The sequence below is a fragment of the Rhinatrema bivittatum genome, chromosome 2, assembly GCF_901001135.1.
Source record: "Rhinatrema bivittatum chromosome 2, aRhiBiv1.1, whole genome shotgun sequence".
NCBI lineage: Eukaryota > Metazoa > Chordata > Amphibia > Gymnophiona > Rhinatrematidae > Rhinatrema > Rhinatrema bivittatum.
The window spans coordinates 150,251,108-150,277,346 of NC_042616.1; the positions used below are offsets into that span (position 1 = coordinate 150,251,108).

General features: G+C 41.5%; 1 protein-coding gene across 3 annotated transcripts in view; it reads right to left on the reverse strand.

Annotated features, from left to right (window-relative positions):
* Positions 1-26,239, reverse strand: part of PLXDC2 (plexin domain containing 2) — a 968,372-nt gene that overhangs the window by 762,054 nt on the left and 180,079 nt on the right. Inside the window, exon 1 of one of the 3 annotated variants that reach the window (XM_029588734.1) lies at positions 8,007-8,151. The exons of the other annotated variants lie outside the window; for them this stretch is intronic. The gene's annotated coding sequence lies outside the window, so the exon portion shown is untranslated. Of the gene's footprint in view, positions 1-8,006; positions 8,152-26,239 lie in introns of those variants that run through there. 3 annotated transcript variants of the gene reach the window in all.

The following is a 26,239-nucleotide window of genomic DNA, read 5'->3' on the forward strand; positions in this document are numbered from 1 at the left end:
CTGTATTCGATGGGGGGGGAAAGGCTGATGTGCACGGAGCAGGAGAGAGACCTTGGGGTGATAGTGTCTAATGATATGAAGTCGGCGAAACAATGCGACAAGGCGATTGCAAAAGCCAGAAGAATGCTGGGATGCATAGAGAGAGGAATATCGAGTAAGAAAAGGGAAGTGATAATCCCCTTGTACAGGTCCTTGGTGAGGCCTCACCTGGAGTACTGTGTTCAGTTCTGGAGACCGTATCTACAAAGAGACAAGGACAAGTTGGAGGCGGTACAGAGAAGGGCGACCAGGAAGGTGGAGGGTCTTCATCGGTTGACATACGAGGAAAGATTGAAGAATCTAAATATGTACACCCTGGAGGAAAGGAGGAGCAGGGGTGATATGATTCAAACTTTCAGATACTTGAAAAACTTTAACGATCCAAAGACAATGACAAACCTTTTCCAACAGAAAAAAATCAGCAGAACCAGAGGTCACGAGCTGAGGCTCCAAGGAGGAAGACTAAGAACCAATGTCAGGAAGAATTTCTTCACGGAGAGAGTGGTGGATGCCTGGAATGCCCTTCCGGAGGAAGTGGTGAAGTCCAAAACTGTGAAGCACTTCAAAGGGGCATGGGATAAATATTGTGGATCCATCAGGTCCAGAGGACGCATATAAAGAGCAGGTAGTAAAATACTGCACGGAGCGGCAGTAGCCACAGAGGCATTCACGGAGCGGGATGCCAGTGGCCAGTGGTAGGTGTCCACCTTCATGGAGCGGAAGGATGTAGGGCTGTCATCTCCCAATTAAATAAAAAACAAAAACAAAAAACAAAACAGGGATGGGATCCATCAGGTCTAGAGGACACATATAAAGAGCAGGTAGTAAAATACTGCACGGAGCGGCAGTAGCCACAGAGGCATTCACGGAGCGGGATGCCAGTGGCCAGTGGTAGGTGTCCATATAAAGAGCAGGTAGTAAAATACTGCACAGAGCGGCAGTAGCCACAGAGGCATTCACGGAGCGGGATGCCAGTGGCCAGTGGTAGGTGTCCACCTTCACGGAGCGGAAGGATGGAGGGCTGTCATCTCCCAATTAAATAAATAATAAAAAAACCCAGGGATGGGATCCATCAGTTCTAGAGGACGCATATAAAGAGCAGGTAGTAAAACACTGCATGGAGCGGCAGTAGCCACAGAGGCATTAACGGAGCGGGATGCCAGTGGCCGGTGGTAGGTGTCCACCTTCACAGAGTAGAAGGATGAAGGGCATCCATCTCCCAATTAAAAAAAGAAAAGAAAAAAAGAAAAAAAAACAGGGATGGGTTCATGGGCTTATAGGTATTACCAATTATTAGGCTTTTCAATATTTGATGATAGTTAATGTGACTTTCAAGGCATTCTTCACTTTCGGTGCATGTCCGGCATGACTCCTTGCTTCAATGACAGGGGAAAAGAAAAACTGATACTTCACACATTTCCAGCATTGCCCTCTGCTTCATGGCAGAGAGCTATGCTGCCGCTTACCCAACTAATCAAACTTAATATTTCACTTGGAAGCAGCTCCAGCACTGCTCTCTACATTAATGGTGGGGGTGAAAAGGGAATTAGAACATAAGGTTACTAAGAGCCAAGAGAAACAGTTAAGTATGAGAACAAATGTGTGAAGCTTGCTGGGCAGACTGGATGGACCGGTTGGTCTTCTTCTGCCGTCATTTCTATGTTTCTATGTTTCTATGTTTCTTCTGACCGACCGTGACCCCCATTGTCAATAACATCAACCATCCGTACTGGGGAAAAACCATCCTTTCAGTTTCTTTCTGAAGGTTACTTAATTTACCTCTAACCTGCTATATCTTCTTAACATGGGGTGAACAGAACTGCACATAATTCTCAATGTATGGCCATATGCTATTCTTAGCTTTATTCTCTATTCCGTTTAACTATTTCTGCACAGTGAGCTGGGGATTTCAATATATTGTCCTTTTCCTGAGTGATATTGTCTAATGTGGAATCCAGCATTCTGTACATATACTTTGGGATTATTTTTCCATTTGTGCATTGCTTTGCACTTGTCCACATTTAATTTCATCTGCCATTTACATGCCTAGTTTCCCAGTCTCTCAAGGTCCTCCTGGCATTCCTCACATTCTGCTTTGAATAATTTTCTGTCATATACAGATTTGATCACCTCATTTCACTGCTTTGTTTTCCAGATCATTAATGAATAAGTTAAATGACACAGATCCTAGTACAGATCCCAGGGCACTCCCTCTCCGCAATGGGAAAACCGACCTTTTAGTCCTATCTTTGTTTCCTATGATTTAAGATGGTAACTTTAACAGGCGTGTGGGCGCATTCATCGGTCCATACCTAGGGACCCAGCCTTTTTATAACATACGCATATATATACGCATACGCATTTATAACATACGTATATATATATATATATATATATATATATGCGTATGTTATAACATAGCCTGACCGCGCGCACATGTGTGTGCAATCTGAAGTGGCGCGCACCTATATGCACAAATGCCGCTTGTACCCCATACGTGGGGGGATTTTAATAGACATGCATGCCAATGCCTTTACCAGTTTATTCCCAGTTCATTCCCAGTTCACCCAGGTAACCCCCTAGTTTAAAAGCCTCCCTTCTCCCCTGTTAGCCCTGACCCTTTAAACCCCGATGTGTCTCTTTGTCTTTATTTTATTACTTGCATGTCTTCCAGAGCAGCAGGGGGCCCCGATGCACACTTACATGCGTAAGTATTTACGTGGTAATTTGAAGTTGAAATCCAGGAACGCCCATGCCCTGCCCAGACCACGTCCATACCCTGCCCCTTTTGCACAGCCGGGGAGATACGTGCATACTCAGGCAGCTTTTATAGTCTGCTCGGCATGCACAGGCCTGACATAGTCATGTATGACTCAGTTTGGGCGCCTGTTGGACTAAAATTTCACCTTCATCTGTTTATCTGTCCATAATACCTCCAATCTCATAACTTATTCGTTTCCTAAGGCATATCTCATGAGGAACTTTATCAAATGCCTTCTGAAAATATGGTATGGTATGACTTCCCTTTGCTAAATCCACACTGTGTCTTCCCCATTAAGCCATATTTATTCATATGCCCAGACATGTTGCTCCTACTAATAGCTTTCACCATGTTACCTATTACCAATGTCAGGCTCACTGGTCTTTAGTTTCCTGGATCACCCCTGGAACCCTTTTAGAAATTTGGCATTATATTGGCTTCCTTCCAGCCCCCAAGTATAGTGCCAGATTTTAATCATAGGATACAGATTACTAATAGCAGGTCTGAAATTTCTTATTTGAGTTCTTCCAGATTTCTGGGGTGAAAGCAATTGTCCCAGTGATTTACCACAATTTAGTTTTCAGTCTGCTCTGTTATCACTTCCAGATTTGCAGCAAATTATTTCAGTTTTTCTGAATATCACATAAAAATAGTAGCTCCATTGTGGGTATCTACAGTGCAAACTGAAACAAAGAACAAATTTAGATTTTCTGCAATCGCTTTACATCCTGATCATCCAATTGTCTAAATGATTCCCTCACAGGCTTCTTGTTTTTTTATAGAATTGTAAAAGTTTTTATTATCATTTTTTGCCTCTTGGGCAAGTTTCCCCTTAAATGTTGTCTTTGTGTGCCTTAATAACATTTTACATCTATTTTGTCAGTGCTTATGCTCATTCCTATGTAAGGGGTATTTCATTCCTTTACCATTTCTTTTCCCTTCCTCCATCCTAAGGAAAGATTTAGGCACTTTTTGGAACCAGTCCTAAGATTTTGTTTCCCACTCAGGGTGCTGGGATTGGTCAGCTCAGCAGTATAAAAACCAGGCTGAACATGAGCAATGGTTGTAGTTTTGGTTTTGGAGCAGAAGGTGTGGGGTTTTTTTTCTGGTGGATCCCAGTAGGCTCCACCGCCTGTAGAATTTGAAAAAACAAGGACCTTAAGCCTTGGTAGAGCCCTCACGGCCCTGGAGGATACAGCCTTCAGTGAATGGAAAGAGATGGAAGAGTTATGCCTTTTGAGAGATACTGTTTTGTTTTTTATCTGCCCTCAGTTCAGGAGGGCCTTTACGCATCTGCCTGAGCAGATTAGGATGTTGATAAGGCACCGTAATGTTGCTACTACTCCCATGCCTTTATCCGGGCCTGCCTTCAAGCCACCGCAGCAGCACTCATTTCCATCAATAGCAGAGCACAATTTAAAAAAAGAAAATTCACAGTGGGGCCTCCAACCGCTGGTCATACTGTCAAGGACCTGAAACACTCTGCCTCCTCCTCCTCCCATATGGGCTCCTTGCTACTTTGGAAACCAGTGTGAGGGATGAGGCTATCACAAGGCCTTGAAAGCATGACCAGTGGCTGGAGGCTGTATTCCTGCTACTGCTGGAACTGAGCATCGCCGTGGCTGGGAGGTAAGGGGAAGGAAAAAGATAGACGCAACCAGGCGTCCCTCACCCTCTTTCCTTTACAACCTCTTGTACTGCTGGTGACTTTGGGGTGGGAGTCAGACCATCTCCCCATCCTACCCCCCTCTGCCTATGGGAGCCCAATATATAAATCTGGCCATGAAGCTGTCCAGGGAAAGGCAACCAAAATGGTGTGGGGGTTTGTATGGAAAGCCATATTAGATAAGACTGAAGGAGCTTAATATGTATACCATAAAAAAGAGAAGAGACAGGTGATATATGATACATTCCCCTATTCGATGTGAACCGACCTGATATGGTCTCTACCATGAAGGTCGGTATAGAAAAAGTGTTAAATAAAATAAAACATTCATTCAAACACCTGCAAGGAATTAATGATGTGTAAAAAATCATCTCCAAAGGAAAGGAAGCTGTAAAACTAGGGGGTCAGATTCCGAAACTCCAAGGGGAAGACTCAGGAATAATGTCAGGAAATATTTCTTCACAGAAAGGTTGGTGGTGGGTACAGGGAATGCCCTCCCAAAAGAGGTGATGAAGACAAGATAGTCAGACAAACACAGAGGAACCCTGCTGGCAAAAGAATGGAAATGAAGAAATGGAATAACTTTTCTATTACACCTAAAGTTTTCATTTCTGCTTGGGGTTTTAGCCTGCATGGAGTGCTACCCTAATATACTTGCTGGGCAGACAAGATGGACCATTTCAGTCTTTATCTGCCATCATTCATTCACTATGTTAAACACACAGGTAAAAAATATCAGAGTTTGCACCAACATGGGCAATTTAAATATTGCCCTATTTATTTGAACCAGTTTTTATTCATTGATTTATTAGCTTTATGTGTTATTTATGGAATGTAATTATGTATTTTAATTTATTTACTCTATTAAGGGAAATGTTCTAAACTATTCAGGCAGGTGCAAAGTCAGCACTACTTTTACCCATGAATGTTGCACCAATTTGCTGTTATTTTCTCTAGCCTTTAGTTAATATATTAGTTTCTGTTTTTTGGATTGTTTTTATTTCCTGGGTTTTTAATTCAAGTATTTGGCTGCATTATTATTTTTATTATTTTTTTACAGAATGAACTGTACAGAATTTATATATAGTGTTTCTTTGTGTATTTTTATTCCCTTGCATTTTTATTAACTATTTTAATGATTAGTAATTTATATTTTGTATTATGTCTTAGGATTGTGAATTTTTATAATTATATTTTATGTTGAATGTACTATAATCCTCCTCAAACCTTGAATTGGACAGGTCACATAGAAACTGAAGAGATATATTATAAAAAACAATAAAAATGAGCATTCATTCCTTTCGAAAACTGCCCAAGGAGATAAGTACTTACAGAGAATTGCACTTCAATAAGAACAAAAGATATGCCACACTGGGTTAGACCAAGGGTCCATCAAGCCCAGTATCCTGTTTCCAACAGTGGCCAATCCATGTCACAAGTACCTGGCAAGTACCCAAACATTAGATAAAACACAAGCTACTATTGCTTATTAATTAATTACTGTAATAGCAGTTTATGGATTTTTCATCTAGGAAGTTATCCAAACCTTTTATAAACCCATTTACACTAACTGCTGTAACCACATCCTCTGGCAATGAATTCCAGAGCTTAACTATGCACTGAGTGAAAACAAAAATTTCATCAATTTGTTTTAAATGAGAGATTTGTGAGGCAAGACTTCCCTTGGGCAAATCCATGCTGGCTGTGTCCCATCAAACCATGTCTATGTAACTGTTTTGTGATTTTATTCTTTATAACGGCTTCCATGATTTTTCCCAGCACTGAAGTCAGGCTCATTGGCCTATAGTTTCCCGGATCACCCCCAGAGCCCTTTTTTAAATATAGGGGTTACATTGACCATCTTCCAATCTTCAGGTACATCGGCTGATTTTTAATGATAGGGTACAAATTAATTGAAATAAGTCTGAAATTTCATTTTCAGAACCCTGGGGTGTATACCATCCAGTCTTTTCCTACAGATATTGTTTCCAATCAAAACAGCATCGTTTTGAAAATCCAAAACTTTGCATGTTGTTGCCTCCCCTGGCCTAAACCCAACCCAGGAATGCCTCCATAAAAGTATGGGTAAAATGTGAAACAACAACTCCTTCCTTTTGTCCACATTCAGTATGGTAGCTTCCAAACATTCCTTTTATTTGGGACATTTGCCATTTACACGGATAAAGGACTTTTGAAATTTCCCTCTATTTTTATACACAGTGTTTTGTGATTTATCGAATATACAACAGCACAATGTATTACACTACATTTTGTATGTTCTCTCTGTAGTTATGCTGATGATATTTTATTATGATCAAAATGTACCCATACAACGCTAGGTACATTTCTTTACCACGCACAACACCAGAGAAGCAAACCCATTTGAATGTAGACCAGTTTGAAATCCCATTTCCAGACTTTTCAATCAAGACTGAAATTGTTTTTTTCAACTGCAAAGTACAGAAAACCCACCAACAGGAGCACACTTTTACATTTTAAAAGCCATCATCCGAGAGCTTGTAAGGAAACTCTACTCACCACTTAGTTCCATGGATTATGGTGACAATGTTCTGCTATACAAGAATACAATAAACAAGCACAACTAATGAAAAATAGATTTCTCAACTGAGGATACCCGCAGGGTGCATCAACAGAGCACGTCAGAGAGGCTACAGTTCAGACTGTAGGCAGTTATTTTAAAACTAAAAAGAATGATAAAAGCAACCCCATATCTGCAATCTGTTTTTTTTATATATATCAATGGACATAACAAGAATTATAAGGAGGCACTGGAGTGCCATACAAACACATCCTGAATTTAGTCACAATTTGTGCTTTACACATGGCAGAAAAATCTAAGATTTCATCTTGTCTCCTCTATACCCAGCACGAGATTTCTTGACAGATAAAAATACATGGCCAGGTCATTTCTTTTGCAGCAAATCTGGTGTCTGTTCACAGGCCATTAGAATCTGCTTTTCTGTGCACACATACACCAAGTTGACATAATTTATCAACTGCAATTCAATGACCTTTGTCTATTCTATCCAATGATCGTGTAACCTGCTCTATATCAGTAACGATAAAAGGACATTAAGAACCTGTTTACTGGAATATAATAGTTACATGAAGCAGAATGTGAAAAAAAGCATTATTTGTCAAAAATTTCAATTCATTCAATCTCACATACAAAGAATTAAGTTCTGTTTTCTTTGTAAAGCGACCCCTCATGGCATCGTGCTGAAACTGACATCTGGGCAAAAACAGAAACTGATCCTTCTGTTCAACAAAGTGCATCCACATGGTTTTAATCAGGAGTTAGACCCTGAAAGGTGAATTTTAAAAGCCCAGCACACATATCAATTAGAGGATTCTCTCACAAGTCGGGTTTGTGCACACCGAGAGGAATTTAAAAGTCACCACAGGGGGCAAGATGGTGGCATGAACTAGCTGTGGATCGGCTGTCCATTTCCTATGTCTTGTTTCTGTGAAGTTCTTTCTTTGATGCCTCCTAAAAGGAAGGGCAAAGTAAGAGCTTACCCTTCGGAGCTTCCTTTGACCCATGGATAGAGTTCCATCATCATGTTCGCGATGCCTGCATTAATGGAGGGGGATTCCCCCGTTGCCGGGTCTGTCAGAGGAAAGCCAGCCTCGGCTGAGAAATAGGTTTCCCTCAGCCCCCTTGAATTTCATCCACTGCCAGCCCAGCGAGGAAACTCCCAGAGTGAGGCTGCAGAGTCACCAACTGATGATGTCATTGGTAAAAAAAAACTAAAAGTCTCTCAGATCACATGCATCCCTCACAGGGCACACATCTCAAAAGTTTCAAAAAGGGGCAGGGCATGTGCATTTCAAGCCGTGAACCAGAGATGTGCACATAAATACTTATGCGCCTCAGCACGCGCCCATATCGCCTGCGGTGTAAATGTACTTGTGCTATAAATAAAGAAAATTAGGCAGATCTGTGGGGTTTTAAGATTGCATATAACTGGGGGGAGTGAAGGCTATTAAACTGGGGGGGGGGGGTTTGGAAGACCTCTCTCTTAACTGGGCAAACTGGGGACAAACTGGGGACAAACTGCGTGCATATGTTATAAAATGGCCGCGTCCCTGGGCGCGGGCCGACGTATGCGTTGAAATGTGCGCCCGCTCACCAATTTAAAAGTTACCTTCCCTGGTTTCACCTACTGATGTCTCTTTTATTGGGTTCGCCATAAAAAAGAATGTGTGCCAGTCACCAATAAAACAAAACCCAAAGGCACACTTTGGGTTTCAATTTGTGTTCTTTTTTTTTTTATTTTACAACATGATAGTAATTTAAAAAAAAAAAAAAAAAAGAAAGATAAGCACTGCACAAATACAATTGATGCACTACAATAATCATTCTGCCATTGCAAAAAATCATTAGAATTGTTGAAAAATGATTATTAATGAAGGTGAAAAACTCAGCAACTACAGAGTTCCAAACTTCTGCAGTACTTAGCAGCAAGAATGAACTTTATCACTTCATTTCCACATCCCTTAAAGAATTACTAGATCAACCGGAACAGGGATGTTGGCAATTCCTTCCCCTAAAATTGTGCATCTAAATAATGTAAGAGAAAGAACTCTCTCTATTGCTGGACCCCAACTATGGAATTCTATACCACAGGAATTACGATTGGAAGCAGACATTACATTATTTAAAAAGGGCATTAAAACATGGCTATTCAAACAAGCCTTCCAAGAGCAGTTAACACAATGATTTCAAACTACTGATTTTATACCAAGGTAATGTATATATTTTAATTTTATTTTCTCTTCTCTTACTATACTGCCTCTCCAATTGTTTAAATTTTATGATTATTTAGCTTACTATTTTTAGTTTACTATTTTTATTTATTTACATTACAAAACTATGTTTCTACTTCCTTTCTTCCTTTGTAAATGCAAATATTTTTAAATGAATATTTGTTAACTACTGTAAACCGATTTGATATGCTCGCATGATAAATCGGTATATAAAAATTATCAAATAAATAAATAAATAAATAAAATCTCCAGGCTGCCATCATGGGGGGAAAAAAATCCTTTCCTTCTTCACTGTAATCTTTTTCTCTCTTTCGTTTACTTTGGATGTTTCATTAAATCAGGTATCACCACCATCTCGATCACCTTCTTACCATCCACTAGCGGTACCTGCTCAGTTTTTATTATCAATCTTCAAATACAAAGCTGATTTAAAAATAAAAACTCACACATTCTAGGTGAGGTCTTAACAATGACTCATTCCAATTCAGTAGGACCTCCTTTGGTGCAAAATGAACCAGAATAGGCCCAGAATGATCTTGTTAACTACCTTTGGAAGCACATACAGGCTAATGTGCTCTTAGTGCAGGAGTCCAGTCTGCATGGTGAGCGGAACAATAGCTATCATTACTTGCCCTGATAATGGTTCTCCATGAACAGAGGAGATAATGAACATGGTGTCCATCAGAATGGTTGGAATACCATACTGCTGTACCAATGATGGATGAAACTGCCTCCAGTGCTGGTATCTAGAAAGGCTATTGGGAAGAGCAGGAGCATGGCTTTGGGAAGTGGCAGTAGAGCTGCTGGCCGGGCTGGGACTTGTATGGTCCAAACACTGTCGGGAATGAGTGAAGTAGCTCGCAGGGCAGAGCCATGACCAGCAAATCTTGATACTTGTAACTACAACATGGTTTACTTTACCCTATGTGCATCACTTTGCACTTGCCCACATTAAATTATCTGCCATTTGGTTGCTCATTCTTCCAGTATCGTAAATTTCTCCTGGAATTTATCACAATCTGCTTGTGATTTAACAACTCTAAATAATCTGGTGTCATCTACAAATTTCATCACTTCACTCGTTGTTCCCCTTTCCAGATCATGGATAAATATATTAAAAAGTACAGATCCCTGAGACTCCACTGAGAAAACTGACAATTTAATCCTGTTCTTTTAGCCATTTTGCAATCCACAAAAGGACATGGTCTTTTATCCCATGACTTTTTAATTTTCTTAGGAATCTCTCTCATGGGGGACTTTATCAAAATCCAAATACACTAAATCTACTGGCTCACTTTTATCAACATGTTATTAACCCCTTTGAAAAAATGTAGCAGATTTGTGAGGCAAAACTTCCCTTGGTTAAATCTATGCTTGCTGTGTCCCATTAAACCATGTCTATCTATATGTTCTGTGATTTTATTTCCATTATGTTTTCTGGCACTGAATTCAGGATCACTGATCTACAGCTTCCCAGATCACCCCTGGAACCCTTTTTAAATATCAGGGTTACAGTGCCACCCTCCATTCTTCAGGTACAAAAGAGGATTTCAATGATAGGTTACAAATTACTAGTAATAGATCTGAAATTTCTTTTTTTAGTTATTTCAGAACCCTGGATTGTAGACCATCTGGTCCAGATGATTTGATATTCTTTAGGCCTACTATATCTTCTAGGATCACTGTGATTTGTTTCAATTCATCTGAATCATCACCCTTGAAAACCATTTCTGGAACAGGTATCTCTTGTATAATTCTGCCTGGCAACAAGCACCAAAGATCAGGCAAGATGTTCTCGTGTCCAAAGTTCCAGCCAAAGGGAGAGTTGCATCTTTACAGAAACATAAACAGACAAGACAGTATCAGCATGTCTAAAAGAAGAAACAGTGTTTGCCACCTTGACAACAGTTAGCAGAGAGCATGAAGCAGTTGGCCCAGGCACTGGGGTGAAATGCAGAACCATTACCAGAGCTGGGACATTTGTGGTCAGAAGGGGAGTATACTGGCTTAGGGGTAGGGAGTGTATCTCAGTGCCCTTTTTTGGTGCATGGTAAGTGACAAATGAGAAGAGGTCTAAGTAACACATGATGGAGGGGGGGGGAACAGAGGGATATGGAGCCTATAGCAAGAATACTTTATATAAGAAAGAGATGTAATAGCTATCTCTCTGAAGGAGTTTGGAGAGCAGTCAGATAATGTACTCTGTGTAACTATTCGATTTCCTTCCACCAATACCTTGTAAATCAAAGACAAATTTTCCTTACAATGAAGATTTCATTATTGGCCATATTTGGTTCTCCTGTATATTGGTATCGGGGACTAAACACACACTCCCCAACATCCTCATTAGTAAACATAGAAGCAATGAATTTGTTTAGTTTTTCCATGATGGCCTTATCTTTCCCAAGGGCTAGATTTTAAAAGCCCTGCGCGCGTAAATCCTACTGGATTTGTGTGCGCAAAGCCCCGGGACGCATGTGCATCCTGGGGCTTCGTAAAAGGGGTGGGAGGGGGCGTGTCCTGGGGTGTGTTGGCAGTACAGGGGCATGTCCTGGGGCGTGTCCGGGGGCAGGCCGGGAGGGCGGTCACGAGTCCCCCGGCACTGCGGCCTGTGCCGGGGAATGCCGAGGTGGCGCGCACAGGTTACGCCTGCTTCAAGCAGGCGTAACTTGCACAACAAAAGGTAGGGGGAGATTTAGGTAGGGCTGGGGGGTGGGGTAGATAGGGGAAGTGAGGGGAAGGTGGGGGGATGCGGAAGGAAAGTTGGGGAAAATATTCAAATCTCGGTTTTTGTCCAGGTAATCCCATAATTTACCCAGACAAAGCCTTTGAATATCGACCTTTAGGTTACTTTATTTAAAGTTGAAGCTACACATCTAAAAAATGGATCTTGGATATGAGACCTCTTAAAGTGAGGTGGATGTACTGTAATGTGTGTTACAATCCCCCTTTGTGCTTGCTGAAAACCTTTAGCAGATTGTAAAGGATTGTGACAAAGGTACAAAATATATTGGGCCTCTTTTACAACCCACTAGTGCCTTTGCTACAGCCACCGTGCCGGTACTAATGAAGAGACACAATTTGATAACGCAGCACTAACAGCAGTAGCATGGAAATAAAGCTGCATATAACAGAGCCTGTAATTTGCAACCTAATAGTGCCTTTTGCCGGTCTACCTTGATTTAATATTAAAATCAAGATGCATCAAGATTTACAGAAATATTGTGTTAGCCTAGCCCTATTTGTCCATCGCTAGAAAAAGGCAGGAGCAAACTTTCTGACAAAAGTTTAAAAACTGATCTCAGGTTTAAACATTTTTTTTTCAAAGTTTGAGGTATGCCTATGCATCCTACCTTTCCTCTGGTACAAGCCATGCTACCTCAGATCCTGCAACCCACTGGATTGTAGATAGCTCACACACACTATCCTTTCCTTCAGCAGTGTCTCATTTAATTTTTCCACCACCGGGATCGGGCTAATCAGCCTGTAGTTTCCAGCCTCCTCTCTGCTATCACTTTTTGTGAAGCAGGACCACAAATGCCCATCTCATCATGCAGCACCTCTCTTGTCTCAGAAGACTTATTGAGAGCAGGTTCTTCAGCTGGCCCACCAACACCTCCTTGAGCTCCCTAAGTATTTGGGTACAATTTTCCTGCTCATCAGCTTCATAGTGATTGTAAATGTAGGGAGATTTTTTTTTTTCCGAGCCTGCTTTCAAAGAAGCTAAAGGTTTTATCTAGAAGGATGTATATGGTTGTTCTCAATAAGGATCATCTTTCGTGGTGGTTTGAAAATTCAGATTTACTTGATTTTTAAGCAAGTGTCTCATACTTTAAATGTCACTGAAACAGCATGCACAGAAATAAAAGTCAAATAAACAACCTTCAGAAGCAGAAAAAAAGCACTTTACTTTCCAAGCATACCCACCTCAGCCAAAGAGCCAGAAAAGATCAATTTTAGAAAGCGTCCTCTTTACAAACATTTCCTGGCTACATAACAGTATATACAGAAGACCATGGAAAAGCTCTAAATGTCACGATTTGCATATACTGGATCTCCAACACATGCAGATTTATCTCCAGCATTTTCATCATTGATATCCGAGAGATTCGACTGACTGTGGGGTCATCGGCACAGCTTTAGGAAGCCCTGTCATAAATCCATTCTAGCCTTAAGAGTTTATTTCCATTCTATACAGCCACATTCAGACACAAAGATTTTAGTCCCTCTGGACTCAGGTCATACCCAGCATCTCATCAGATCAAGGGGTTCATTTCTCAAGTCCTCAGCGGTGATGCATTTTTTTTTTTATTTTTTTTTTTTACCATTTTACCAACCAGTGCTGCCAGATTGCCCTACATCTTGATTTTAATATTAAAATCAAGGCAGACAGTAATATCAGGTACATTAAGCAAGAAAAAAAATGAGATTTGTCAAAGGAAATTCCAATCAGAAGGGCTGTTCTATTGGCAAAAATTCACCACCTCTGAAAAGCATTGTCCAGCCAGAAAGCCCAATATTTTCAATGACTCTGATAGCTTTGAAGATGTCTTTATCTTACATTTTGGGTTGCCATTTATCAGGATTTTTTTTATGTCTTCTAAAAGGCAGCATAAGATCAAGAAAATCAGTTTAGAGTTGTAATAAACACTCCAACTTTCAATTTGAGAGATAAAAAAAATTAAAATTACCACATAAAGAGAAACAAACTATTTTTTAACAAACATATTTCAGCTTATATTAAAATTATTCTTTTTACAGTGTTGTTTTCTTTAATGTTCACTGTTTCGTGTTCCTCACCAAGTCAGAATTTGTATTGCCTAAGTTAAGCAATGTAGTGATGCAATGCGCATTTCCCTTTAGTTTATGCTTTTGCTTACTTATGGAAAAGGCCATGGAAAACAGAACTGTAGAGGATTCAGGTGAGAATGTAATTATTGCTTCCACAGCCTTCTACCAAGTTACCTCTTAACATTTAAAGTTGACCTGCTATATTAGAATAAATAGACACCAAGACTCCACAGCTATGGGGCAGAGTCATATCATACCAGAGGCTTGTTGAAAGAAACTAATTTAGTAGGTGTAGCAGTTCGTCTTGTTCAGACTGATAACCTGAAGGTTAAAGAAAATATGTCAACCACAAAGCACTATTCACAGCAGAGCCAATCATCATGAAAAACATCAAATTGCTGAAATATGATTTGTAATCATGTATATGTAAGGTCTCATGGGATCAATGCACATGCCCCTAGTGTCATGGATGGTGTTGGCGCAACGTATCCAATCAGGGAATGTGGAGAGATGAGCTGGAGACCCTGTGCAAGTTGTCTGCGCAGCAAAGCAGTGGAGGCAGCGAGCAAGTTAGTTACAGACAGTTTTGCTCTGAGAATCCTCCTTAGAAAGAAAGTATATTTTTTTAAGCTAAAAAAAGGAGATTGACTGAGTGTTCCCTGAGTTTGGGAAGCTTTGGGACTACTGAGCTAGCTGCCGATTTTAGCATTGTGACCACTGCACAATCTGGGACAGGGGGGACAGCTCTCAGTATTGAATCCTAAGTGGGTGAAACTGACAAAAATATGAACACAGCAAAATGATGGGAAGGCAAGTTACTAAGAGACCCCAATCCGAAACCTTACATGGTCCATGGTTGTCTGCAGTTGGAGGCTAAAGATGCCATGGCTAGGACAAGTTCAAATGTCATGACTTTCACATGCACGAGCACTGGACACCTGTCCTATTAGACTGTTAGACAATCATGCCAAAGTAAATTATTTACTATGAAGTTGCCTGAAGAGCTTTTTCCACTACATGCATTCGAAACTGCGGAGGGACAGAAGCGATATTGGCAGAAACTGAAGAGCCACTGGGAGCTTTGTCACCAAAACCTCCTCCCTTATTTGTCAGCAGTGGCGTGACCTAGTGGTTAGAGCAGCAGGCTGAGTGTAAACCAAAGAAGCCTGGGTTTAACTCCTAGTGCCATTCCCTGTGGTCTTGGGCAAGTCACTTCGCCCTCCATTACCTTAGATACAAACTTATGTTAAGGTCACTTTGTTCCCTTACTGTTTGCTTGCCCTTGACCAGCTTTAGGGAGATGCTTTTTTGTATTCCTAAGATTTTATTTCCCATCCAGGTTGCTCCCCTATATGAGCTGGCTTGAGTATGTGCAATGTGTGGTTTGTTTCTTGAGTTTTGAAAGGTGATGAGGAATGCTTTGATGGTTCTCCAAGTTCAGGCCCCACAGCCTGTTCCACAGGAGAGGACTTTCTTTGCCCTACTTGCCAGTGCTTTCACAAACCCTGGAAGAGGGATTGTCCAGTTTTGAGAGAAGAGAGTTTTTGCCTTTTGGGAAAATTGGTTTTGTGTTTGACCTGCACCCAGCTCAGGAGGGCTGTTAACTCCCTGTCTGATGGGAGCAGGTCATGGGTAACATCCTATTTTGGGATAGGGTGCTACTTTGCCCTGCACTCAGTTAAAGTGGGGACTGTAATTGCCATAAGGAAGAACTGTTTTGAGAACTTTTCTTAATTCTTGGATGGGAGGAAGTCTTTTATCAGCACCTAGCTACCCATTTTTTGGAAAGATGTTTTCCTACTATCCTGCTGCCAGGAAGGGACATTGACTCATATTCATAAAGGGAGAGAAAGAGACTAAGGCACTTGGAGTTTCATTCCATCTGTATCCAAAGACTTTTAATTATGCGTTTTGTGATGTTCCTGTTTTTGCTTTGGAACATGTTTTTATGAATTACAATAAATGTATTATTTGAACACCACTTCAAGTACCTTGCCTACTCTTTCTGCATTGGAGGACACGACTCCTGAGATTTGCTGGAGTACCACTGGGAGAAAGACTGTATCAGAGAGACCGTGTACTGGTTCCCACTCTTGTGTGCATAGCACCCCAGAGGCTTGTCTTCCTCTCCGTCGGTGGAACCCCCGACACCCCAGTGGCTGACATAGGTGTTGAATAGAAAGTAAATTTAGAGGTCTAGGACAGTGAGACTGGCCCTGGGGACCATGTGGTTCCTTTTATTCTAGCTGTAAACTGAAGATTGATTATGCTTAAATTTAACCCTCTGGAGAAAGGGACATAACTACAGTACCTGAATGTAATCCACTTTGAAATGTTGAAATGCCTGAAAAGTTAAAAAAAATATATATGTATACTATTTGATAAATATATATATATATCAAATAGTGTGGGTTTTTTTCTTAGGGTAAATAGGGAGGTCAAGAAGTGAGTCTTGGAGGCTCTACAGGAAAATTTCCTGAATCCCTCTGAGGAACTCCGCCGGTGTCTGAGAAACCATTTGGGGACATCTGTTTGAGAAAAGCCATTAGAGTCTGAAACTGAAGTTATTGAGGGACAGTAGTTTGGGCCTTAATTCTTGACTAGATCTGGATCCTGACTGTAGGGTGGGAGTGCAGTGCAGCCTGCATTGATTTCACACCCCAGATCCAGAAATGAGGTCTGCAGTAGATACCATGGGTGAGTGATTTCCTGCAGTGAGTTGCAATCACCTTGATCCCACAGCAGGGGCCATATCCAGATTAAACAAATTTATGAAGCCTAAATGGAGAAACTGGAAACCGCTGCTTCAGTAGTGACAACTGGGTCTCATTCGGCAGTAGATGGCTGCTTTAAAGAATTGGAATTTGGTGGCCAGCTCATTGGACTGAATGGGTCAGGAAGTCAACCATGAGCCCAGAAAAATGTCCAGTCCATTGACACCAGCACTGCAAACTCACCAAGATTACCTGGATTTGGCCAAAGAGCTAGATTACTCTCTCACTATATCTTGGTTGAGTGAGTAATGGGCTAGCCTGTCCAGTAGCTTGTGATTCAAAATATCATTCTCAGTTGGAGTTTGGAGTGAGTATTCCATTTTTCTGTCCTACCAGAACCAGAGGAATGGAAGAGCACTGGGTTAGCCCAGGAACTTCTCCAGAGGACCAATCACTAAGTCATCTGTCTCAAACTGATTGGCTAGTAGTAAAAATGGTCAACAACATTTTTGAAGCTCACTATCCATATGTGCTCCTCCACATTATGAACTATGTGAAGAGACAGAGAAGTGAGTGGCTGAGGGAACACATTGAAGAGCAACACATAAAAGATCCTTTATATGCTAATTCAACCAAGAATCATCCAAAGTTTTAACAAATTGTTGATTTTTGTTGTAAAGAAAAGAAATCTGGCAGAAATATTCACAAACATTAAGTGATTCACATTCTTCCCAATGGAGCACAAAAGAACAACTGTGAATAGAAGATCTTTCCAAATGGAATCAAGGTAAAGAAACCCCATCCTGCTCATTACTTGGCCTACTGATATACTTTCCTTTCCAGTTGAGTTTGCCTTCCTTTCAACTGTTGATACCACTGTAACAGGGTTTAGAACCTATACAAATATTTTCCCCAGTGGTTATCTTGGAAGTTTTTCTGTCAACGCCCTCCCCATCTTTTGGGTCATACTCTTTTTGGGATGGGTTTTTGTTCCCATATATAATTTGGGTTGGGGCACGCTCAGATCAGATCATCCCTGGATCTCACAGAGACTTAGTGGTGAAGAAAAAAAAGTTGAGTAGGTTTTTAAGGCCTAGGCATCTGAAGAAGAGTTTTTGAAATCAGGAGTTCTGGAGAAGACTGGAAAGTGATTACTTACAACTTGGGTCAGCTCCTGACTGAAAGGGAGGACTCCCCGTAAGAAACAACTGAATCTCTGATCTTTTACCTTGTGCCCAGTCAACAACAAGGTGAGAGGCAGCTTGGCTTTTTGCTTCAGAGTTTTGAGAAGAGTTTGGACAACTATCAAATTTTGAGGCTGGGGAAACTTTTGCCAATATCTAGAGTGTATGTTGAAAGTGGAGGAGAATGTACTCCTTATTGAGGAAGGTATCTTGACCAGGATACAGTTAAGAGCAGGAGAGTCATCAAGAGAGGCACCATGGACAAAGAAACATTGTTTTTTTCTTTTTTTATTAACTCTTTATTTATAAATCAGAGTCAAGACAAACATGGAGCAAAACAGAGCAGTGCAATAGGCAGAACGCAAATGACAGAGTATCAGAAGACACCTCCAATGATAACTTTAAGTATGTAAGATGAGAAAAATAAATTCCAATATCTTTCCCAGATCTTATCATAAAGAGATATGTTGTCACACAGCATGTGGATTAATTTCTCAAGTAGGGCCACAGAATGGGCCTGAGCTCTCCAATCATCCAAGGTAGGGGTAGACTTCCACTTCCAGGCTATTGCGAAGCGAGCAGCATGTAGCAAATGTTGAACCAAAAGTTTCTTATATCTATCCAGTCTTTGAGTACCCCATATCCCCAGAAGACATAGACCAGGAATCACAGAAAAAGCACAGCCTGCTATCTGCCCAATAAGCCAGCTTACACATGCCCAAAAAGTAGATACAACTGGACAATCCCACCAGATGTGAACTTAAGAGCCAAGAAGATATTATTTTTCAAACAAATAAATCCTTTTATGATTTGAACACCAACCTTGGACTCTAAAGATTTTTTTTTGAAGGATGTCCTTTAGGATGATTGTGACTGTGTATGTGTCTTTGCCCAGATGCCTTTTGTGACTGAACCTGTGAACCTTAAATTATTCTCCAAGTTCAGGGTTACATATTTAAACTTATTTTTTGGATAGCTGTGAATTTATACGGTCTAAAAGAAGCTCTGCCAGCAATTAGGACATTGACTTTTTTTTTTAATTACACATGAAATAACTGACAGGTTATCCATAAAGAAGGTATAGATTTTAACTAACTTGTATAAATGTTTTTGCTGTCTTTTTGTGTACTGCCAAATACTTTCTTCATGTATAATTAAAATGCAGTAATACAAAGCATAACAGCTTCACAGTTTTATTTACCAAGGAATTTTTTTTCACTTCTGCATCTACTCCATAATTAGTTTTTTAAGACTTCAGTTGATGTTGTTACATCCTAATTTTCTGTCTGCAGGAGTTGCCCCATGCCTCATTACTTTTATGCTAGATGATAAACTCCTCCAGCACTAGAATAATGCTGCTGGTGTAGTACAGGGCAAATCAGAAATAGTGCTGAGCCTGCTTGATAAATGAGTCCCCATTTTTAATGAAAACTCATATCTTTTACACCAAATATTCAGGAACTTAAGGAGAAGTCCACAACAATATCCATGTTTTTGCTTCTTAGATATATATTAGAAGTAACTATTAGGGGTACTAAGAAGTAAAAATTTTGTTTTGATTTTCATTTTGTTTTTAGGGGGGTTATTCACTAATTTCATTTTGTTTAATGTTTGTTTCATTTATTTAGTTTAAAAAACAAAATAAATATAAAATAAAAAAAAATAAGAAATGGTGTCTCTCAAGACCTCCCATCCCCATCACCCAAACCTTCCACCTGAAAAAATGTTGTGTCCAGGATCCTTCCTGGCCTTCCACTTACCTGGAATGGGGGGAATCCAATGACAAGGCTAGGCCTAGCTGTGGTAGGTTGCCACGACTTTGGCATCGGCCCTATGCAAGGCCAAGGTTAGACGGCCTAGCCTTGATGTTGGTTCCTTGGCCTCAGTGTGGAGGCCGGGTTCCAAAACCTGGTCCTCGGCCTAGACCAATACTTTAAGTTATTGCAGTTTTGCATTCTGCAAGGTTTGACAAGAATGCTTGTACTTTGTAAGCTATTTCTGTTGTAACCAACTGGGGTCAGAAGCCAGTTAACAGTAAGCATTTCTGGCACCAAAAATGGTGCCAGCAATGATGGATTCATTTCCAAGGGATGTTTTCCATGGCAGGACCCAAGCTATGGAACTCCATTCCAAAGTCAATATGTCAAATAACATATAAAATGAATTTCAAGTCTGAACTGAAAACATGGCTCTTCAGAAAAGCGTACGATTAAAGTAAAAGACCAATAATCTGATAACATTATCTGGTACTGATATAGTTGTTAACGGAGCAAGCAATAAACAATGAAAGATGTAATGTAAATTAATATTAATAGAGCGAGCAATAAGTAATGAATGATGTGACATACATTGAATTTAACTGAGTGAGCAATAATGAATTTATGTGATGTACATTGTTATAGGATTAGAACCTGTATCCCCATTAGGTCGACCATGAAAATGCATGAATATGAGCTAGAATAGAAAATGCACAAATAAGAACTAGAATATACAGTAGCTAGTGTAATTTCCTAAAATACTTATGATTATGAACGAGAACATATATACAATGCAGTGTCAAACTAGAAGGTGAATGCTTCATACAGTATGTGATAGTTGACCATGAATATGTATGCGGATCTTGTAAACCATTGTGATCTACATTTGGAATGAGGGTATATAAAATATGTAAATAAATAAATAAATAAAAACCAATACATATCGAGTTCCATATTCAGCCTTTATTCAGCTAAATTCTTGCCAGCTATTAAGTTAGGTGGCTAGAATTTAGTTGCATAAGTTAGGGGCAGTTCAGGGGTGTAACTGGGAAGAGTTGAGTTAGCTGGCTAAGTTAACAGGTTGACTTCAACATTCACAGTTAGCTCGAAGACCTAGCCGGCTAAGGGTTATTTACTAAAGTTATAGTTTATAGTTTATTGTTTTTTATATACCGTCACGTTAGCCGTAGCTTTCACAATGGTTTACAATATAAATACAATAAAAGAAATACAATAAAACATTAAGGGGTAGATTTTCAAACTATGCGAATAGGCCTACTTTTGCTGGCGCATCAGGCGCAAGCAAAAGTACGCTGGATTTTAGTAGATACGCGCGGAGCCGCGCGTATCCACTAAAATCCTGGATCGGCGCGCGCAAGGCTATCAATTCTGTATAGCCGGCGCGCGCCGAGCCGCACAGCCTACCCCCGTTCCCTCCAAGGCCGCTCCGAAATCGGAGCGGCCTCGGAGGGAATTTCCTTTTGCCCTCCCTTCACCTTCCCCTCCCTTCCCCTACCTAACCCACCCACCCGGCCCTGTCTAAGCCCCCCCCTTACCTTTGTCGGGGGATTTACGCCTCCCAGAGGGAGGCGTAAATCCCCGCGCGTCAGCGGGCCTCCTGCGCGCTGGGACGTGACCTGGGGGCGGGTCCGGAGGGTGCAACCACGCCCCCGGGCCGCCCCGGGCCGTAACCACGCCTCCGGGCCCGCCCCCGAAACGCTCCCGGCACGCCCCCAAAACGCCGCGCGGTTCGGGCACGCCCCCCGACACGCCCCCTCCGAAAACCCCGGGACTTACGCGAGTCCCGGGGCTCTGCGCGCGCCGGTAGGCCTATGTAAAATAGGCTTACTGGCACGCAGGGCCCTGCTCGCCTAAATCCGCCCGGATTTGGGCGGATTTAGGCGAGCAGGGCTCTGAAAATCCGCCCCTAAATAAGTAGTGGTATCAGCTAAAATGTTAAAAGTACATTAATAGAAGAATTTAGCTGCTAAGAAAAGATAAAGAACATTCAATCTTAAAATAATATTAAAATATGGTAGTACAAAATATAATCTAGATAAAACAAACATTAGATAGCTGCCTTTAGCCCATTTTCTGAGTAAGCACATTTAAAAAGGCAGGTTTTAAGTTCAGCCTTGAATTTTTTATCTGACATTAATCTCAAAGATGTTGGCAAGGTGTTCCAAAGCTTGGATCCGGCTATGGATACTGCCCGTTCTCTTACTTGATTCAATCTTGCTGATCTTATCGTTGGTATAGATAATAGGCCTTGGTTTGCAGATCTTAAATTCTTCTGTGGTGCATGTAGTTTTATAGAAAAGTTCAGCCATTCTGTTCTATTTCCGTAAATTAAGTTATGGATTAAACATGCAGCCTTGTATTGTATTTGATAGTGTATTGGAAGCCAGTGAAGGGATACCAACACTGGGGTAAAATGATCAAACTTCTTTTTTCCCATAAGAATTCTAGCTGCCGAGTCCTGCACTATCTGCAGTGGTCTTACTGTTGAGGCAGGTAAACCAAGAAGGAGAGAATTGCAGTAGTCTAAATTTGCGAAAATAAGAGTTTGAAGAACTGATCTGTAATCTTTTCGCGTGTGATAGGATTTAAATTAGCTGGAGGGGAGGAGTCGGGGTGTGGAGGGGAGGAGTCGGCCACAGCACCGCTGCCAGTGATAATGTGAGGAACATTATCGCTGGCAGTAGCATGGCAAATAACACCACCTTTTACAATGTCGCTATTTGTGCGAAAGGCTGCAACTGGCTACAGTGAGGCCTGCAAAATCGCACCACCGCGATGCAAATGGCTGCGGCCTTTCACAGGCCCGCCCCCAGCCCCCTTTTTTGCGGGATTCATTCTGCGAAGAATGATGAATTCAGCCCTAAGTCTGGTCGAGTCAAAGAGCTGTCCTAAAGTTAGCTGGCTATAGTTAGCCAGCTCTCTAATTGAGGGGGCCATTTTTCAAATCATGTTAGTGCCTTATTGCAGGCGTTAGGGCCCTAAAACCCATGATAAAACCATAATGCATGAGATATATAACATAGCACAAGATGCATATGCAAATTTGAAAAATTTAGTCAAGTGGGAGGAGTTTGGGCAGAGAAAATGAAAATGAGGGGTGCTTAACGTTGCGTGCGATAATGTAACACACACTATAGCAGGATTTAACACTGGAAATAACTACACTTTTTTTTCCTGGAGTTATGCCTGTGATAGCTATATGTTACAACCAAACTAGGATTTCCGATAAATATCGCAAATCCTGTTTCAGGCAGGGAGCAGGGAGAGGGAGGTTCTAGGGGAGGCACATGTATTAGTCAATTTTTTATACCACTGTAAGAGGGGCACTCTGAACTCGGGGTGAGGTTTTGGTGGTGTGCTAGGTTTTGCGGGGCAGTTTTATATGCACAGTCAGAGGTACAAACAGCACAGTTACCATCAGTAAAGATTTTATGTGATTTGGATTGATGAAAGGTATAAAAACAAGAGATTTGTACAATGTATTCTCAACATAGCTTGATTCACTCTTTACCTAGCTGCTATCAAGCTAGGTTGAGAGTACAATGTGCAAATATAATCTTAGTGTACCTTTCATCACTCCAAATTACATAAAATCTTCACTGTCTACCGTGCTGTTTGGATCTCTGACTGTGCATGTAAAAATGTCCCCCAGAACCTAGCTCATGACCGAAACCTCACTCTGAGTTAATAGTTGCCCCTCTTACAGTGGTATAGTTTACTTATATGAGAGCCTTATATAGACCAATGGCTATATAAGGAGTACAAGATGGCGCTGGCCATCCATTCCTCCTACCATGTGACAGGGGTAGACCAATGGCACCGGTAGCCATTGTGACATAGTAAGGTCAAAGGCTATCAGCGCCATTTTGAATACGGGCAGCTAAGGGTGTGAGTGCAGGAGCTGGCTCCTGGACCCCCCACTGGACCACCAGGGAGTTTTGGTAAGTCTTGAGAGGGTCAGGAGGGTGGGGGGTTGTAGTTAATTCAATTTTAGCTGGGAAACGAATAAGAATTAACGCATGAACATATCGGGGACCCCCTTGCTGAATGCAATATATCTGCCCCCCCGATGAATACGAATCCCGAATGCAACGTATGGCGTCCCTCTGCACATCCCTAGTATCAACCTCTAATATCATTGGCTGCTGACACCTCCACATACCTCGGATTTCATTAACCATGGCATCCATTTTCAGCTGCTGTGCAGGTTGGCTAGTTAGCTGGATAAAAATGTCTGGCTAACTAGCAGGGTATATTCAGCAGCATGGTCAAGTCGCTGAATATACGCGGCTATCTTAAAGTTAGCTGGTTGTGTATAACCAGCTAACTTTAGCACAGTCCTATGGCCCAACCAGATTTAGCCGCATAACTTATACAGCTAACTCTGCTCCGCTCAGAAACATCTCTCGCCCACCCAGAATGCTCCTCACTGATGCAGTAAAATTCTAGCCACATAACTCATTATGCGGCTAGAATTTAGCCACATATGGCTTTCAATATCGTCGCATAGCCATGTAGATGGATAACCTTTCAGGTATCCGTTTAAATGGTTATGATAGAGGTCTACTAAATTGAGAAAGGACTTGAACAAGTTTATGTAAATAGGTTATTTACTCTCTCAGATAATAGAAGGACTACGGGGCACTCCATGAAGTTAGAAAGTAGCTCTTTTAAAACAAATTGAAGAAAAATCTTTCACTCAGGGGTAGATTTTATAAAGTTGCGCACATGCGTACTTTTGTTCGTGCACCAGGCGTGAACAAGAGTACGTGGGATTTCAATAGATACACGCATAGCCGTGCATATCCATTAAAATACGGGGTCGGCGTGCACAAGGCTGCCCAAAATCGGCAGCCTGCGCGCGCTGAGCCGCACAGACTGCCTTCGGTCCCTTCGGCCTCCCTCAACCTTCCCCTCCCTTCCCCTACCTAACCCACCCATCCGGCCCTATCTACACCCCCCCCTACCTTTGTCGCAAAAGTTACGCCTGTTCGAGGCAGGCGTAACCTGTGCGCGCCGAGCCGGCTGCCAGTGCACCATGTTCTGGTCTGGGAGCTGGTCCGGAGGTCGCGGCCACGCCCCCGGAATGCCCCCGGGACAGAACCATGCCCGCGGCCCCACCCCCGGATGATGCGCTGGCCATGTCATGCCCCCCGACATGCCCCCGATGATGCACCAGTCACGACACGCCCCCCCCCCCCCCCAAGGAAAGCCCCGGGACTTACGCGCATCCCGGGGCTTTGCACGCGCCAGAAGTTTATGCAAGATAGGCTCGGCGCGTGCAGGGGGGGGGTTTGGGTGCATAGTTAAGTTCTGGTATTCATTGCCAGAGATGTGGTTATAGCAGTTAGTGTAACTGGATTTAGAAAAAGTTTGGATAAATTCCTAGAAGAAAAATCCATAAATTGCAATTAATTAATAAGTAATAGTAAATTGAGGTTTATTTAACATTTCAGTACTTGCCAGGTACTTGTGATTTGGATTGGCCACTGTTGGAAACAGGATGCTGCACTTGATGGACCCTTGGTCTGCCCCAGCTTGGCAATTTCTTATGTTCTTATAGTAAACCAATACAATATTCTAAATACAATATAAGTATATGAGCAAAATATTAAACCAAAAAACGTGACCACATCACACCCACCCTGATCGAACTCCACTGGCTGCCTATACAATCCCGTATCCTTTTCAAGACACTCTCACTCATCCACAAAAGCATCAATAATGAAAACTCTGACTGGCTCAACCCTCCCTTACTTCTACGCACATCCACTCGACCATCTCGTTCCGTACACCAAGGAACACTCCCGTACCCCCTCTATCAAATCGACAAAACTCACCTCCACAATGAACAGAGCCTTTTCTCTAGCCGGTCCCACCCTTTGGAACTCCATGCCACCAGACCTACGCACTGAATCCTCTACCCCCAAATTTTAAAAAAAAACTAAAAACTTGGTTGTTCCTACAAGCCTACCCATCCAACATGAACCTCTCTCCGAATGTTATCTGATCCATCCTCAGTCGTTGTCCCCCCCGCCCACCTCTCACCCTATCTTCCTATCGTGCTTACTCATCTCCACTTCCCCCCCTTTCCCCCCGCTCCTAATGTAATTCCACTTATTGTTTGTCAAATAGTATTATATAATGCCATTCTCAATCTTTATTAAACTTTGTGTAAATATCCTTTTGCCTCCCATTCACCTAAGCAGCACCCCCTCCAGAGGTGCTTGCTCCTTGTAAATTATAGCCATCTTCCTACTCCTTGTAAATTATAGCCATATTTATTTCGTTGTTTTTGTTTCCTTAATACCACAGTTACTGTTCAATGTAAAGGCTTCGCCTAAAGTTATTAAGTTACTTGTAAACCGATGCGATGTGCAAACGGATTTCGGTATATAAAAGGTTTTAAATAAATAAATAAATAAAATATTGAATATTAATAAGTAAAACAAGTCTTGCTGCTTTCTAGTGGACAAGTTCTGATTATTCTATTGTGATTTTGTTCCCTTTTTTCT